General features: G+C 36.3%; 1 long non-coding RNA gene across 1 annotated transcript; it reads left to right on the top strand.

Annotated features, from left to right (window-relative positions):
* Positions 1-1,790: 1,790 nt before the first annotated feature.
* LOC131728400 (uncharacterized) lies at positions 1,791-11,147 on the top strand. The gene is made up of 3 exons (XR_009322662.1): positions 1,791-1,906; positions 10,112-10,249; positions 11,081-11,147. It is a non-coding gene; the product is annotated as an uncharacterized LOC131728400 (long non-coding RNA).
* The last annotated feature ends 4,716 nt before the right edge of the window (positions 11,148-15,863 follow it).

Genomic DNA, 15,863 nt, shown 5'->3' with positions numbered 1-15,863 from the left:
GCAGATATTGCGGGTGACTAATGAAGTCCCAGCTGGAACCACAGCTCAGTAGCAAGGATTGGAAACTTCAAAGGTGCTCTTGCATTCAATATCCTTAATATTGTCTTGCAGAAAGCTCATAACAGTAAATAAACCAAGGCATGCTTAGGGGAGTGCACAGAAGGCACCTGGAACAAAGTTGCATTTTCATTTCAAACGTATGGAAGTATTTAATTGATCCTGCTGTTCAAGTCACATATCTACAGTACACAGACCAGCCTCTTCTCACATTCCTGTGTTTAAAGTTGTGGTAATTAAACTTGTAAAACCCAATTTCCAGAGCATTCATTAGCTTCAGTTCCCTTTTCACGGTTTTCTTCAATTTATTCAACTTTGAAGCTTCTCTGAAGGTATCACGCTGTACAAAGTAGCCCTGTCCTACATAACAGTCTACATGTAATCAGAGTTACACAAAAAATGTATTACTAAAAAACAAAAACATTCAGCAGTTAATCATGTTAATGTTACTTAAACAGGTCACCTGCTGAATGTGCTTGATGTTTAAATGTAGTGTTGCACTGATCTGGGTGCATTGTTAGTGCATTCAGTGTCTTTACATTTTCTCAAACCATTAAAGATATTTGAACACAATAATAAATTACAGGGCTAGTTTTACAAGCTAACAAGTATCCTGTTTTGTCATACTGGTGTTTGTTTTTGATGGTTGATCATTTTTACAGGACATGTCATCCTTAGAATACCCACCAATAATTCCAACTACAGACATAGAAGTAGAGCTGCTGTTCGTCATGCCTACTTTCATAAATGTACACATATTAAAGAGTTTCTAAATCCGGAATGAGATCAGGAGGAATGGTAATCTTTCTGCTGTGTATCAACGGGGGGCCAAGTACAACACTGCTGGGAATGCTTACTGAAAAAACAAAAAGCTGTAAAAGAAGAAAGAAAGAAAAAACAAGCCAGCATTATGGTGATTAAAATACTATTTCTATATACTGTATGTATTTGTTAGGCTAAACACAACATCCGCAAACCTAGAGTCACATTTATTTTTTCCTTCATGCCTGAATCAGAAGGATGGGACTGAACTCTACAGGTTCAGCATACAGATCAGAATTTACAGTCCAACTAAAATTCATTTTAACAGTTTATAAATACATGATAGAAAAGAGTTAGTGATGCTAGGGGCATTTAGGAAATATTTGGAAGATCTGGTTCTCTTCGCATACCACCTTAGGTTATCTGATATACAGGTTTGTCTTGGAGCTTTAGTAGAAGTTTTTAAATAGATAGATGGCTATGGCCAAAGATCCATTACCAGCAACTGTGCTAGCTTATTTTTCTTGCAGTTTGTGATAATGAAGAAAGCTACTATATTAGGGGAATTTAAGTAGGCAAACTTGTCCGCTCTTCAAAACTGCAGCAAGAACCGACACCACTTTGCAATTGTCACTGATGAATGAAGATCTACCTTTTGTAAGGAGCTCAAAGTTCATTTGCAGCTCCAAAGAAGGGGTGTAATCAACTGATATAAACACCAGTGGAGATAAATGCCTTCCCAAGTTTGACCATGTCTGTCAACCTGCCGATGCACAGAAAGTACAGCTGTACAACGTTAGTGGTCATTTTTCAAACTACCAAACCACAGAACGATTGAAAAAATATAAATTATGATACAGAACAGGAACAAGATGAAACTTTATGAAAATGCAACAAAGTATACCTGTAAAGACCGGTATGTTTCAGGTCCTTGGTAATTAAAAGACTCAACCTTCTTTCTTCTCTCCCGTAGTGGTTTGGGGACCTGGTGACACCAGTGTGGTGGGAGGATGTTTGGCTAAAAGAGGGATTTGCCCATTTCTTTGAATTCTTGGGTGCAGACTTCCTCTTCCCAGACTGGCACATGGTAAGTTACCTAACTCCAATATGTCAGATTACCTCAGATGGCTTTTAGTTTGCCTTTCCGCAGTACTCCTGTCTGTTCTATTTCTGGGATTGCCGAGCGGTACCAGCTGGTGCACTTGTAAGCATCAGCTGTCCAGCAAAGCGTATCTATTGAATCAGTTAAGTGTAAAATATACTGTCAGTGTTCCACATGTATATGCAGAGGAGTTAAAGAAACAAGCCTTGTGTATTTATCAGCATTTCATTTGAATTTCTATTACTTTATGAAAAAAAGAAAAAAAACAAATTGAACAATAAAAAAGTATGTTTGCAAAATAATTGCCAATAATGAGCTGTAGGTGGCATTCCATGTTCTCAATTGTTTTTGTCAACCTGCTTTTGACTGTGTTGTCTACTAGTGGTTGGGTCAAATGAATAGCAAAAACATTCAGTGCTAAATTAATCTGGGCCAAGTCCAGTACTTTTGCCCACGAGGTTCATTAAATAGTGGCCCAAAGCAGCCACTGAGACACATTAAGTGAATTCACCAGATCAAAACCATATCCTGTCTGGATTCTGCTAAATGAAACACACAGTTGTTAAGAATGGTGCCTGTTTGTAGACGATGCTGTATAGAAAACAAAGTAAAGTATTTGTCAGGGGAAGAAACTGCTTCAAACACGACAACATACTGTGTGGGACAGATTTATCAAGGCCTCTGCTCCAAAGTGCAGTTTTTTTGGCAAGGCAAATTAACATGCAAATATTACAACATGTGACAAACACCTTCAACACACATTCAAGTCCTGAAATAAACTTTTTTGCAAACATTTACAGTTTTATTTATGTCAGTGCAAATTAAATTTACAGTTTTATTTATGTCAGTGCAAATTACATTTACAGTTTTATTTATGTCAGTGCAAATTACATTTACAGTTTTATTTATGTCAGTGCAAATTACATTTACAGTTTTATTTATGTCAGTGCAAATTACATTTACAGTTTTATTTATGTCAGTGCAAATTACATTTACAGTTTTATTTATGTCAGTGCAAATTAAATTTACAGTTTTATTTATGTCAGTGCAAATTACATTTACAGTTTTATTTATGTCAGTGCAAATTACATTTACAGTTTTATTTATGTCAGTGCAAATTACATTTACAGTTTTATTTATGTCAGTGCAAATTACATTTACAGTTTTATTTATGTCAGTGCAAATTAAATTTACAGTTTTATTTATGTCAGTGCAAATTACATTTACAGTTTTATTTATGTCAGTGCAAATTACATTTTGGTTTAAAGACCTTGGTAAATATGGACAATTGCTTTCTGCACTACCAACTTACCAGTCGTGCACAACGATAATGAAACAACAAGGAGCGTAGGCTTGGGATTTGAAAGGGCATTACATGCCTGTGGCAGATCTTGTGCAGACACAACAAATTAGCATTGCCCGAGGACAAATACCTACAGATCTAAATCCAAGCTTTCTTGTTACGCGTTCTTGGAATAGCTTGATTTTGTGGAGGACTAAGTATGGCCAGAATCGCACCTGATCACCATAGTATCATACAGCCACGTGTACAGCATCTAACTGGACAGTATTTTAACTCTGTGTTCCAAGTCCTGCACCTTATTTACTACTTCCTGTATTTCCTAAGTCTATTTACTCTAAATTTGTCACAAATAGTCATTCCATTTCTACATTCTGGAACAGTCAAAACAGTTAGTTCTGCAATGTTAGACACGATAGTAGAGTGGATAGCTTGATTTTATTCCCGATCCTTATTCATATATGGGTTTTCTTGGGCAGAGCGCCCACTAATTACTGTGGTTAGTTTCAAATGCATGACCTTCTGCGGTCAAGCTCAGTGTGAGGCTTAATCTATACATAACCCAGTTAATGCTTTGACGTCTCCTCAGACTGACCTGTATTCACTGCTGGGTAGAGCTGTCTGCTTTTATGCGCTCCGACCTTTACTGCATTAACCTTATTGAGCACTCTAAAACCTGTATTTCATCCAGTTTAGATTACAGGACATGAATAGCAATGTCACTACCTTATAATAACCATGTAATTACCATTCGATTCTGCTCATACACAGTACATGCTGTGTAATTACTTGGAAATGTCTTTGTGAACAATATGTTGTTACCTAATGTGATTACATTGTAAAGACATGATGAAGACCATTTATACATGCAGTTACCGTGTTATAGCATGGACCATTAGTAGCTACCCAGTTATTACAATAGAATTACATATTTATGTATGCCCACTAACATAAAGTGCTAGCCATATTATTTTGTTTAAAATGCTTTTGGCATATATATGTAAGGGACCAATGATGTTTCCTTATTCTGAAACACAGCTCAATCTTTGCCAGGACCCGGTCTTTATAACTCCAGGAATTACCACCTATAGTAAGATTCTTAGCAGTCTAAGCAAACCTAACCTGCAGATGCACTCTAGTAATAATAATAGTACCACGACTACAGAATTGACTACTACGATTTCTACTACTAATAAAACATAATGAGGATGAGGATGATGATGATGATGACGATGATGGTGATGACGATGACGATGATGACGATGATGATGATGATGATGATCATTATGATGATGATGACGTAATTGACTACTACTAATAAAAAAAAAATGAGGATGAGGATGATGATGATGATGTTTTTGCAGAAAAAAGTAAAACATGAAAAGGAAGCATTATTTTTAAGTGGTTATTTACATGATAAAAAATTTAAAAAATAAACACCTAAATGTACCCCGGAACTGTTTTGCAGTCCTTTTAGTTTTCTCCTTATTTTCAAAACGTACATTAATTAGCAGGCATGACTAATCACGGTCTCCTAATAAATGTTAATTAAAGTACACCCATTCAAGTTTTCCAGATTCATCGAAAAAGTGGGGATGTGAATCACTCTCATTTTTCAGTCCTTCATAAAAAGTACACCTTAGTCATTTCCACCTTAATTAAGTGATAATTAGTTTTTAGGCCTTGTTGTTTATTATAATTCAGAATGCTTATCTCTGAGTTCACTACAATTAAAAACAAATCATGATATTATACACCATTACTTTATAGAAAAAGCCTTAAAACATAACTGTTTACTTTCTTCAGCTTTTTATTTTCTCATACTTGAATACATCTTGACAGTGTTGCTTTTTACTTCGCTCCATATACACCATTTACTGGTGCAGGCTCAATGCATTGGTGGGTAGTCACTATGGAAGAACAGTTCAAAGAAGGACTAGGCTGGAAGATCTAAACACACTTTCAAACAGCAACTCAAATTATAAGTAGTCTGAATGATGCAATCCAAAAACCTAAAGACACATTTTAAAAATGCCTTCATACACATATGTCACAGTGATGGCCAGAGTGGTGCGAGGGTCGTGATGTCAGGTTCAGGAAGCAGCAGTCAAAACAAAGGTACAGGGCTGAATAGGCCGCAGCCGCATATTTATTAAATTAAATAACAAAAACACTATTATAAAAACACAAAAGGAAAGGGCACGTTGGCCAACGAAATAAACACAGAACAGATAATGAAACAAGTATATTTCAATATAGAAATGTTTTAATCGTTCTCTTCTACCTCACGTATATCTCTGCCTCCGATACTCTCTCTCCCTAATGAGCCGAGAGTGGGTCATTTTATATTTGTGGCTGGAGCTTTGATTACCTATTAATACATTACCTTAGTAAGGCTCCAGCCACATTCCCACGAGAGTTCTAGGGATGGGGTATTTGCCCCATCCACACTGACGGACGGCTTCATCTGCCCGCATACAAATACATTATACACAAATATATAAATAATAATAATACAAATATTATATAAATAATATATACATAAATATGCACAAGGGGTGGGCACCCTGTCACAACATAAAAAAAAAAAAGATTTTTGGTTTCTCCACAGTAATCATTAACCTGTGGATAATTTACTTTCATTCGGGACACCTAACTGTAGCCATTATCAGTTGTCTAGCAGGTAATTAGAACACTGTCGGACATAAAGACTTACATTTACAATGTGAAACTTTTTAATAGCACGTACCATATTATTATCTCAAATGGATTTATTTTCTAATGGAAATTGCATATTTAGACTAATAAAAAAGATTATACCCAGAATGATGTCTTAATAATCAGGCTGCATTACCAGCTAATGATAGCTCTGTAAAACACAAATTGCCATAAACGCATTCCAAAAGAAAACAAAAAACAAAGAGACAAAATAATCTGTTGTTAATGGTGACCTGGCTTTGCAGAGGAGCAGGTACAATAGGAAGATAGTTATAATAAAGCAATCGTGCACAACTGACGTCTTGAGTAAAACATGCATGAGCTTCGTAAACAATTAGACTGATTCAAATATTCATGGCATACTTGGTGTTGGTATGACTTTTACTTTCCAGCAAGTGTGTGCAATTATAATTCACAGCTAATCGCAGGCAGGTGACATTCTTTCATAGTTAGAGCCAGGTGAGCCTCATCCTGGCTCCCTCTTGTGGCATTCTGGGGGATGTAGTCCCTCAGCCCCTCATGGACTACATTTTTCTCTCCTCTTCCCCCTAGTCTGCCACAGTATGTATGTATGTATGTATCTATATATTTATTTATTAAAAAAAAAACCTTCCCTAGAAAAACCTCTTGAGAAGCACAGTCTCATTTTCAAGAGTGCCCTGGGAAATGGACAGGGCTGGCTGCAACTAGACATCATTGAAATGGAATACCACAGTACAACAGCGCATTAGCATTTCAATAGAACTGAAAACAATTCCATAAAAGGCTCAGTCTACCAACTAGTTTTATTCATCAAAGTTCAGAGGCTCGATAAAAGGCTGTGTAACTGCAGGTAAAGAATTCTGCAAAGACAATGGGAAGCAGGTCTTTCGCAGACCATCTTGATTGAGAGATGCCAAGATGTTGCCTTGGGTCTGCAGCCTGGAAAGAGGTCCTTTCCCTAAACAGATCCTTTACCTTGCAGACCTTTAAAACCCACAATGTACCAAAGGAATGATGTCATACCAGAAAGGTCTACCCAGTTGTAAAGGAGGTAATGAAGTTTGAAGATATCCCGCTGGAGAATGAATGTTTTCCTTTACAATATTTACAAGAGTACTGCTGGTATGCTGTGTAGTGCCCCTTTAATCACTTGTCTGTAGGATGAGTAGTTTGATCAGCTGGGCATCTATAGTGTGATTAATGCAATTTTTATACCTGAGAAAGACATTAGGTCTAAATATGCTGCCTGTAATCAGCTTACAAGACTGCTGTAACATAAGCTTATTGGTCGGTATTAAAAAGAGACATTTTAATGCATGTCATACCATGGATACATTTATCTAGTTGTTCTAAAAGTTGAGCTGCAAGGTCAAATCAAATTTAGAACTCACAATTGTTAGCTGCTCAGCTCTTAGAGTATCGTAAATGCAAGTCACTACTGTGAATTATAAACAGGAAAGAAGAGATGGCTACATTTCTGTTCAAGGCCCGCAGGGATTAAGGTCGCCTAACAGGTGACAAACATGCAAGCATAGGGTGCCAATACTTTTGTCTACAACTGTACATATATTTTAATTTAGCTTAAGCCTTCATCACAGCATTTGTGTGTTCATGCTTTTGAATTCTGGCACTCAGGGTCTCAGTGGAAAAGAGGTTTCATGCATCTACAAACACCGAGAGCTAAAAATCTAACTACATGATGCACACATTGTGGTTGTCTACTTCTGTAATTTTCCCCAGACGGTGCAAACTGTCATTCTTTTTTTTTGACACTTGAAAAATACATTTTCACAGCAAATGAGTCGTTAATATCCCTTAAGGATGCCGCAGCTCACTCTCCCGTTTCTCTGATTTATTTGAAGATTACAAGGCTGGCGGGGTCATAGCATTACTGTGTGGGACAGGGTTTCAAGCTGCTGAGGGAGGAACGTTCTAATACACTGGCTTCTCATTGTCATACCTGAGACAGTGCTAATTGCTTAGTCCTGAGAATTCCTAGGCCTATGCATTCAGTGTAATTTGGTAACGGCACACAAGGACAGATGGGACCATCTCTTCCATAATTTGGCAACAGAGAGCAATCATTTTGGACAATTAAGCAGACAATTGATATTTATAAATACTGTATGTGATGGACTGACCTGAGTGTGTTGTTATGTGTGCTGTGCTTGTAAACTGAGGTGTGTATGTGCTCTGTTCCCACAGGTTTCAAATAACCCATTTCTCTGTAGTATACTGCAGAATGTGTTTACCAGGCTGAATCACATTGTTTAGAAACAATCGCATTGTTTCTAATATTTGTCACATAGCACTTTGGCATGGTACCAGTGAAAGGCACTGTATAAATCTAATGTTTCCATAAAAAAAGAATCCTTGCAGTCATAGGTGGTGAGTGAGTCTTTTGTTTGGGTAGGCTATTCCACTTCCCCCCTGCATTTATTGAAGATATACACAGATATTATATATATATAAAAAAAATTAAGACTTGCATTTTTATTACTCTGTTACTAGTGATTGTGAATACTAAGTTTAATTCATTGTGTTGAGTTTGAAATAAAAGCTGTAAACCAGATTCATTCTCCTGCATCTTTTTGAGAACTTGTACTGTATAATAATTTATAGCACAAAACAGACCTCGAAACCACTCAGGGATGCTACACATATATTTGACATTGTTTTTTTTCCAAATAAGGCGGCCAAAATAAATGAAGTTTAACATAGCACTAGCTTGTACTTTAAAACATGTTATGCATATTTAAGCAAATTAGAAAAAACAGTAAGGATAACAAGCTGCACTTTTTTAAAAAAACCTTTAAATCTGTTAACCTGTTCTGCAGTCGTACAGTACCTACACCAATTTTGAACACCATTTCCATCACTTCACACCAATTTAAATCAATTATTAATACTGACTATTAAGCTTCTAAACATGCACTTACTCTCGTACTTATAATCAAGGGGCATTCAACGTATTTCATAAGGTATATTTGCAATAAAAATAACTGCACTCTTGTCGTAAACTTTCAAATATCTATATGGGGCTCAGATTGGCGGGAAGAATGGACATAAACCAGCCAAGCAATGTCTCCTCGAATGACATTGAAATTCCAACTAAATCCTATATTTTGGACCTCGGTGATACTGCAACAGGACCGTCATAGCCTTTTTTCTTGTGTATCCGAAAACTGTCTTTGGTAAGCAAAACCATTCATTTTCATGAGAATATTAAAATATGTTTTCATATTTAGAGTACAGTAAGCAGGCAGATGCGGTTTTCTGCTTTCCTTGAAGACACTTTTTCAGAAGTTCAAAAGACCCTGCTTTCACTGAAAATTAAGGACTGGAAAAATCTAAAGAAAAAACATCAGAAACATTCATAACCTGGCACCACAAACAGTGTTGTGAAAGGTGGCATTTGTTCAAACAGTCAAAGGAAGTATGTACTGACTGTAGGGTCACAATGATCAAATTCTCACAAAATGGTGGTGTGTCAAAACAGACAGTATGCTACGAAAATATTTTGCCACAAGTTCTATAAAATCAGATTCGGATCAAGCTGTTTGTATAGATAACAGCAATTTTAATAAATGTAGAAATTGTGAAGAGGATGTTCCAGGCAAGGGAACGAGAGAAAAGGATTTAGAGCTTCGTCGGCTGCCTCCTGCAGCGGTATGGGGGGCTCAGATCGGCGGGAAGAATTGACGTTAAACCAGCCAAGCATTGTCTCCTACAATGACATTGAAATCCAACTGTATCTGTACTGCAGTGCTGATGTTGATATCCCAGCTGCCCTAGCGGTCTGGCGGTTGCGCAGTAGGAAAACGAGAAGTATGTTTGTTAGACCTGCTTTGCGCGTGTGCAGGAAAAAAGAATCAGTCTTCTTCTCTCACAAATATTTTTTGTGTTGGTCAGAACAATTTCTTGTGACGGTTTGGGCAATTTATTTTGGGGAGGCTTAGCCTCCCGAAACCTCTTATACACACCGCCTGTGCTTGCAGTTGAACTCTAGAACACTATATCTGATCTTTTTCAGGGGAAAGTAAAGTATGTAATCTTCTGTCCTGTTTGGCTAACAATCTCACTTTGGGTGTCGGTCGATGAATGATTTTGCCTATGCATTAAATTAAATGTTTTGGGCAGTGTGAGGCTGGTAAGCCAGCCAATGTCCTTGTTGTTTGTGATGTTCTCAGGAGAAGCAGAGGTTCCTGACGGATGTTCTACACGAGGTGATGCTACTTGATGGCCTCGCCAGCTCCCACCCCATATCCCAGGAGGTGCTGAAGGCAACAGACATAGACAGAGTGTTTGACTGGATTGCCTATAAAAAGGTGAACAACATCACACATTCATTAAAAACACCCTTTCCATATGGCTCTGTAGTTTGTGGTATATCCGTGGTGTGACTATATTTGTATCTCTGATGACATCACCTGAATACGATTCAGTTTATCCATTTAAAAAGCATCTGTAAACATGTTATTATCTACTTGATTACAAATCTTTAACTAGTTATTTAAAGACTTTTTTTTGTAAAAGTTTTGGATATTCATGTAATTTTCCACTACAAGCAAAAACAGTTAAAAAGTAGCATTTATAAACACACACACACACCGTAACAGAGAAAAGTAAGGAGCATTGAGCATCTAATATCGCAGGCTACTTGCACAGGAATGTGTTTGTCTTAAATAGCAACTTGATATGGGTATGAAATGTCAGAGAAACAGAATATGAAATACAAAGTGATTGTAATCAACAGGAAGGAAAACGGTAACGTTTCATACCCAGACAAAGCTGCTAAAAAGTAAGGTAAACAGTTTGTTGTAGTCTTTCCTAATCCCTTAAGATAAGTGTGCACACTTTAAAGTAAAAATGTTCTTCTGTGAGCCGAATGCTTTGGTTTTCTGAATGCGAATGTCTGTATTATTGTATAACAGACCATTAAACTGAAGTGTTCCAAAAAGCAATGTGGGTTTGCAGAAAGCCATTTTGAAATGGTCTTGAGTATGGGTTTCATAATTCAGAATTTTAATGGATTCTAGAACAGCCTAATTTAAAGACTTTTTTTCTGAAGTTATATTTTAGTCTAAAGTATAAAAACTATGTGTCTTTAATACCTTATTATCATTACAGTTTTTGAACTCTGCCCATTTTGTTCACAGGGTGCTGCATTAATCCGAATGCTTGCAAATGTTATGGGACAGCCAGTGTTCCAGATGGGATTAAACGTAAGTTTAGAGCTGTTTGCTATTTGTAAAACAGTGCCTTATATCTGTAGCATGAAACATTATTTGGACTCTCCAGATATTGTATTTCCTTTCAAGCATATTATCTGTGCTGCTCAGGGCTCAGTAGTATTTTCAATCATTGGTCAGGTGTGCATGCTAAGTCTTTGTAGGATTATTACCAGCTCTTCCCTAGCAGGAGACCAGAGTACTGATCGACTAATTCTGGTCATACTATGATTTCTTTTAAATCCATTTAGATTGTCTGCCTGCCTTTACTACAAGTGCCCCCTGGAAACTTGATGCTCTATGCACAGTACTGGGGATATAATGTAATTGCCAGGTTTAGGACCTGAACAATAACAATTGGCAATGGTTTTAGTTACTGCAGTAGTTGTTTGTGTGTTTGATTTCAAAGAGAATGAGAATGCAGTGCTTATTAAAACGTAACTATTGCATTATTAGCCTGCTAAGCAACGTTTGCTCATCGTGGAATAAAATAAACTGTTCATTTATAAACGCTTAGTAAATCTAGCTCATGATGATTTTCAAACTGGAATACAGATTAAAGTATATATATATATATATATTACTATACAGGTGCACTCCACTTATAACACATTCTGTTAGAACATCATTCCCATGTGTCTAAGTTTCACGTTTGGAGTCTGTTCACTGTGTCATGCGTGACTGATTAATACAGGAGTTATTTGTTTTTCTATTCCTGATCACTAGATGTTTGTTGAACTAATTGTGATGCTGTTTGTTTCTTATAATACCTATGAATGCATTAGCCAAAGCATTTGTTTGCTTGAGTTGTTTTATAGTTTTACCTTGAATGGCTGTTCTGTTTGCTTCCCCTTCATTTAAGTTAAATATCCCAGTTTAAGGGCGATGCTGTAGTAAAACTAAATCAATTTAAGAGTAAAAGGAAGTCCAATAATTTTTTGAGCTTACTAAATAAAACAAGCCATGCCTTATAGCACAGTGGAAAATGAGGTCCTGACGCCCGCACCTTGGATGATTTTGAAAATGTCTCTGTTCAGCCGTAACAAAGACATGAATGGGCTGCATGTGTAATTTCACAGATCATTGCAGCGAGCATATCATTAAACTTTGGACATACAACAAAGTTAAAACGATTTGTAACTGATTATTTGTACAAAATAGTTGATCACTTTAGTACGCAGCAGTATAAATACTGTACATGGAAATTCTGTAAGATGGATATATTTTGCTTTCTTTTCTCGTTATCATTTTGAAACAGGCACAAATTTGTCCTTTACGATGAAAGATATAATCAGAGACGAATGGTATCCATGCCGTCTAACAAAATAGGATTTTTTTAAAAAGGATCCGCAGTGCAATTCATCTACCTAGTGAGTGCATCAGAAATGCAATCACATTTTTATGTACTCAGTATTTCAAAAGCCCTTATCACCCAATCACCTGACACAGCTAAGCAGAGTCACTTTGCTGGTCAATTTGAAATAGACAACACAACGCCCCCTGAACAATCTACTTAGACTCTTTCTAAATGACATTTCGTAAGCACATTGCAGAATAAAGCTTGTATTATTCTGTTTACATCAGTTTGTGGTAAACGCAGTTATGAACAGCAGTAAATTATGAATTATTTCTGCAGCAGTCTGGCATTCAGAGTAGTCCCTTGAAGTAAATTGATGTTCACCTACAGCACAATTACACCAAGAGAGGAGTGACAGAGCAATCAATCTTATCAGTTCTTAGGGAACAATTTTAATAAGCTGTATCTGGGGATCGGCTTCAATTTTGGTGTAATAACTCTGCCTAATCAAAATGTATTGAGAAAATCCACAACCTGCCAACTAAAAAGAAAAGGAACTCTGTTTAGATCAAATGCAGAAACCGTGCAATGAAACTTGACCCGGAATACTCTCATATATATATATATATATATATATATATATATATATATATATATATATATATATATATATATATATATAAAACATATGGGGTTACTCAGGTTTCAATTTAAGCCATATCACACAGGGCTCCCCTTTCCTATTATTATTATCATGTAACTGATTTATATATATAAGCATGTTAAATGGGATATGCTTGCTTACATGCTTGTTTACATATATAAGCATGTTAAATGGGATATGCTTGCTTACATGGTTAAGGCTGGTTAAGGTTAAATCAGTTACATGATAATAATCCTTGTAAATCAATACAGAGCATGATTGAGGTAACTTTAACATTGATCTTTGTTATGGAGTCCACCTACACACTATTTTTCAGCTTATCTGTATTTTTTAACATCTTGGCGTTTGTGTGATTCATTTAGTCAATAGTAATCAGCTCTGTAAATTAGGACTGCAGTCTTCATAGTTTGAAGAAAGTGAGTTTCTGTAGGAAAGGGGAGCCCTGTGTGATATGGCTTAAATTGAAACCTGAGGTAACCCCATATGCTTCTGGAATCGTATTGCCTTTCTTCTTCTTCTTCTTCTTCTTCTTCTTCTTCTTCTTCTTCTTCTTCTTCTTCTTCTTCTTCTTCTTTGTCTTCTTCACTTTGCTGTGCTTTTATCATGTTGTATAATGACAGTAGTCTGGTGATTACATCTCTTTGTAATGAGTTATTTCAGTAAAGTACAGTGGTCTTATTCTGTAGTGCTGATGCTTGATAAATGGATTCATACATATCTTATTTCTCTCTTAGGATTAGGCATGTGCTCTACAGCTAAATCCACTTTCGTGCTGATTTGCTGATGTGACAGTTTTTATTTTGATTTAGGTACCTTTAATATGAATTAAGAAATCAGGCAATTGAGATATTTTAGTAGTGAATTTATGTCAATCAAGGCAAAACCTGTCCTGCTAATTAATTTATTTACAAACCTTTCAAATTATTGGGGTGCCTCTTAAGGAACGAGGGGGCTTAGTAAGGTGCTTAGTAAGGTTATCTTGCTAGCTCTGTGTGATACAGCATCATTTCAAATATGAAAGAATATCCCGAAATGTCTGTGGAATCTTATTTCTTTCCACCTCCTGGTAACTTCAAAGCTCTCCTGTTCTGCAGGCTTGCCTTGAAATATGCAGCAGCTGAGCAATAACAGTGGGTGTCATTGTGTAGCAGATCATTAGGTGTGTGTTAGCAGCACTGTTTTCTGTTGTACCCTGATAAGACAATCAGGACTTTGCTGCAGCCAATGTATTATGCATCATTTGCAAGTGTGTTTACAAGAGTAACACAATGTTGTGGTTTTCAAAGGCTAAATCATTAGGGGATGTTTCCCTTTTGGAAAGGATTTTAGAGGAAGGGTTTGAGAGCAGCTTTTTTTGTTGATCGACTTTTTAAAGAAAATATATATCATTCTGCTATTAAAAACAGTGGTGTGAGGAAACTACACTGTAGACCTTGTTATTCCATCCTTTTTTTCTCTATACTCACACCTCCTGAAGTGAAGTGCACCTTGGAGAAGGCTCGGGCACTCACATGGGCTTAAGGGTTGTAGTTAATCCATTACCACTTGCCTTGTAACACTTCCCATAGTGAAAGCATGGTGAAGCATAAGTAGTGTTCTGCGTCTCCGGTTTATTCCGAATTTTACCAAAAAATTACAGGATTTTTTTTTAACTTGACATCGGCTTTTACTGATTTATACCCAATTTTTGTCTATTATTCAGCATTTTCCCGGTACTGTTTTCTAGGAAATACACAATATTTTGATTAAAATGCTGTTTTATTTTGACTCTGACATTGTAATAAGCAGCCCTGCACTGTATCCTAGGATACAGCAGATGTTTAGATGTTAGAGGATCAAACTGAGTTGTAACAAGTCACCAAAATTGGGACTCGAGTCGAGTCGAGTCTTTGAAATGCCAAGCTCGAATCGAGTCGAGTTGAGTCACCAATCTGGCTCGAGTCACTTCAAGTCATTAGTTCTGACAGTTCAAGATATCTTGATTTAATCAGATTAGTTTTACAGGAGATTAGAAATCTATACATAAAAAAATAAATCTGTTAAAAATGCAAAATTAGGATGCACCATTAAAAGTCCACAGTTTCTGCTTTGTTTTCATCTTTCCATTTTAGTGAATTTGATTCCTTGATCTATTTAAAAGCACATTTTGCCACTGTATAAAGACCCCTTTCTCTCTGCTCAATTGGGTTGGATGTTTAGTAATGAATGATACCACAAAACAAAGAACATATTTAAATATTTTCTCACTTCTCAACACTGACACTCCCTTATAGTTTTGTTGCAGATACATTAACCAAATGAAAGGAAATTTGGTGGCATTTCATTTCATGTTGAGATATTACTTCAAGGTTTTAACACATAGGAGACAAATAGAATAATAAAGTTTATATAATTCAGTTTTATAAAATTCACAGGTAACACAGAATCTGTACTACATATCTCTCCTTTTAGTGTAAGCTGAGCTATGGTGTGTTTTTTTTCCATTAAATGTCAACTAGACATTTTTAAGTAACAGATACTGTTTCACAAAAGCACAGAACATAATAAAAAGGTGTCTGTTGGAGTACAAAAGCAAATTAATCTTTTAAACCTGGTCACATAGCTGTAAAGCACCAACTCCCTTAAGAGATACAGTGTCCATAAATAAATAGATAAAATACATACAACCAGACATACATACATACATTAAATAAAGAGAATAGTGAGCACCAAATACTTCCCAAATTATTAACTTTTCAAGCTTTCACGTG

The sequence above is a fragment of the Acipenser ruthenus genome, unplaced genomic scaffold (assembly GCF_902713425.1).
Source record: "Acipenser ruthenus unplaced genomic scaffold, fAciRut3.2 maternal haplotype, whole genome shotgun sequence".
NCBI classification, from domain to species: domain Eukaryota; kingdom Metazoa; phylum Chordata; class Actinopteri; order Acipenseriformes; family Acipenseridae; genus Acipenser; species Acipenser ruthenus.
The sequence above is the reverse complement of the archived record's forward strand: the minus strand, read 5'-3'. Positions and strand labels throughout refer to the sequence as shown.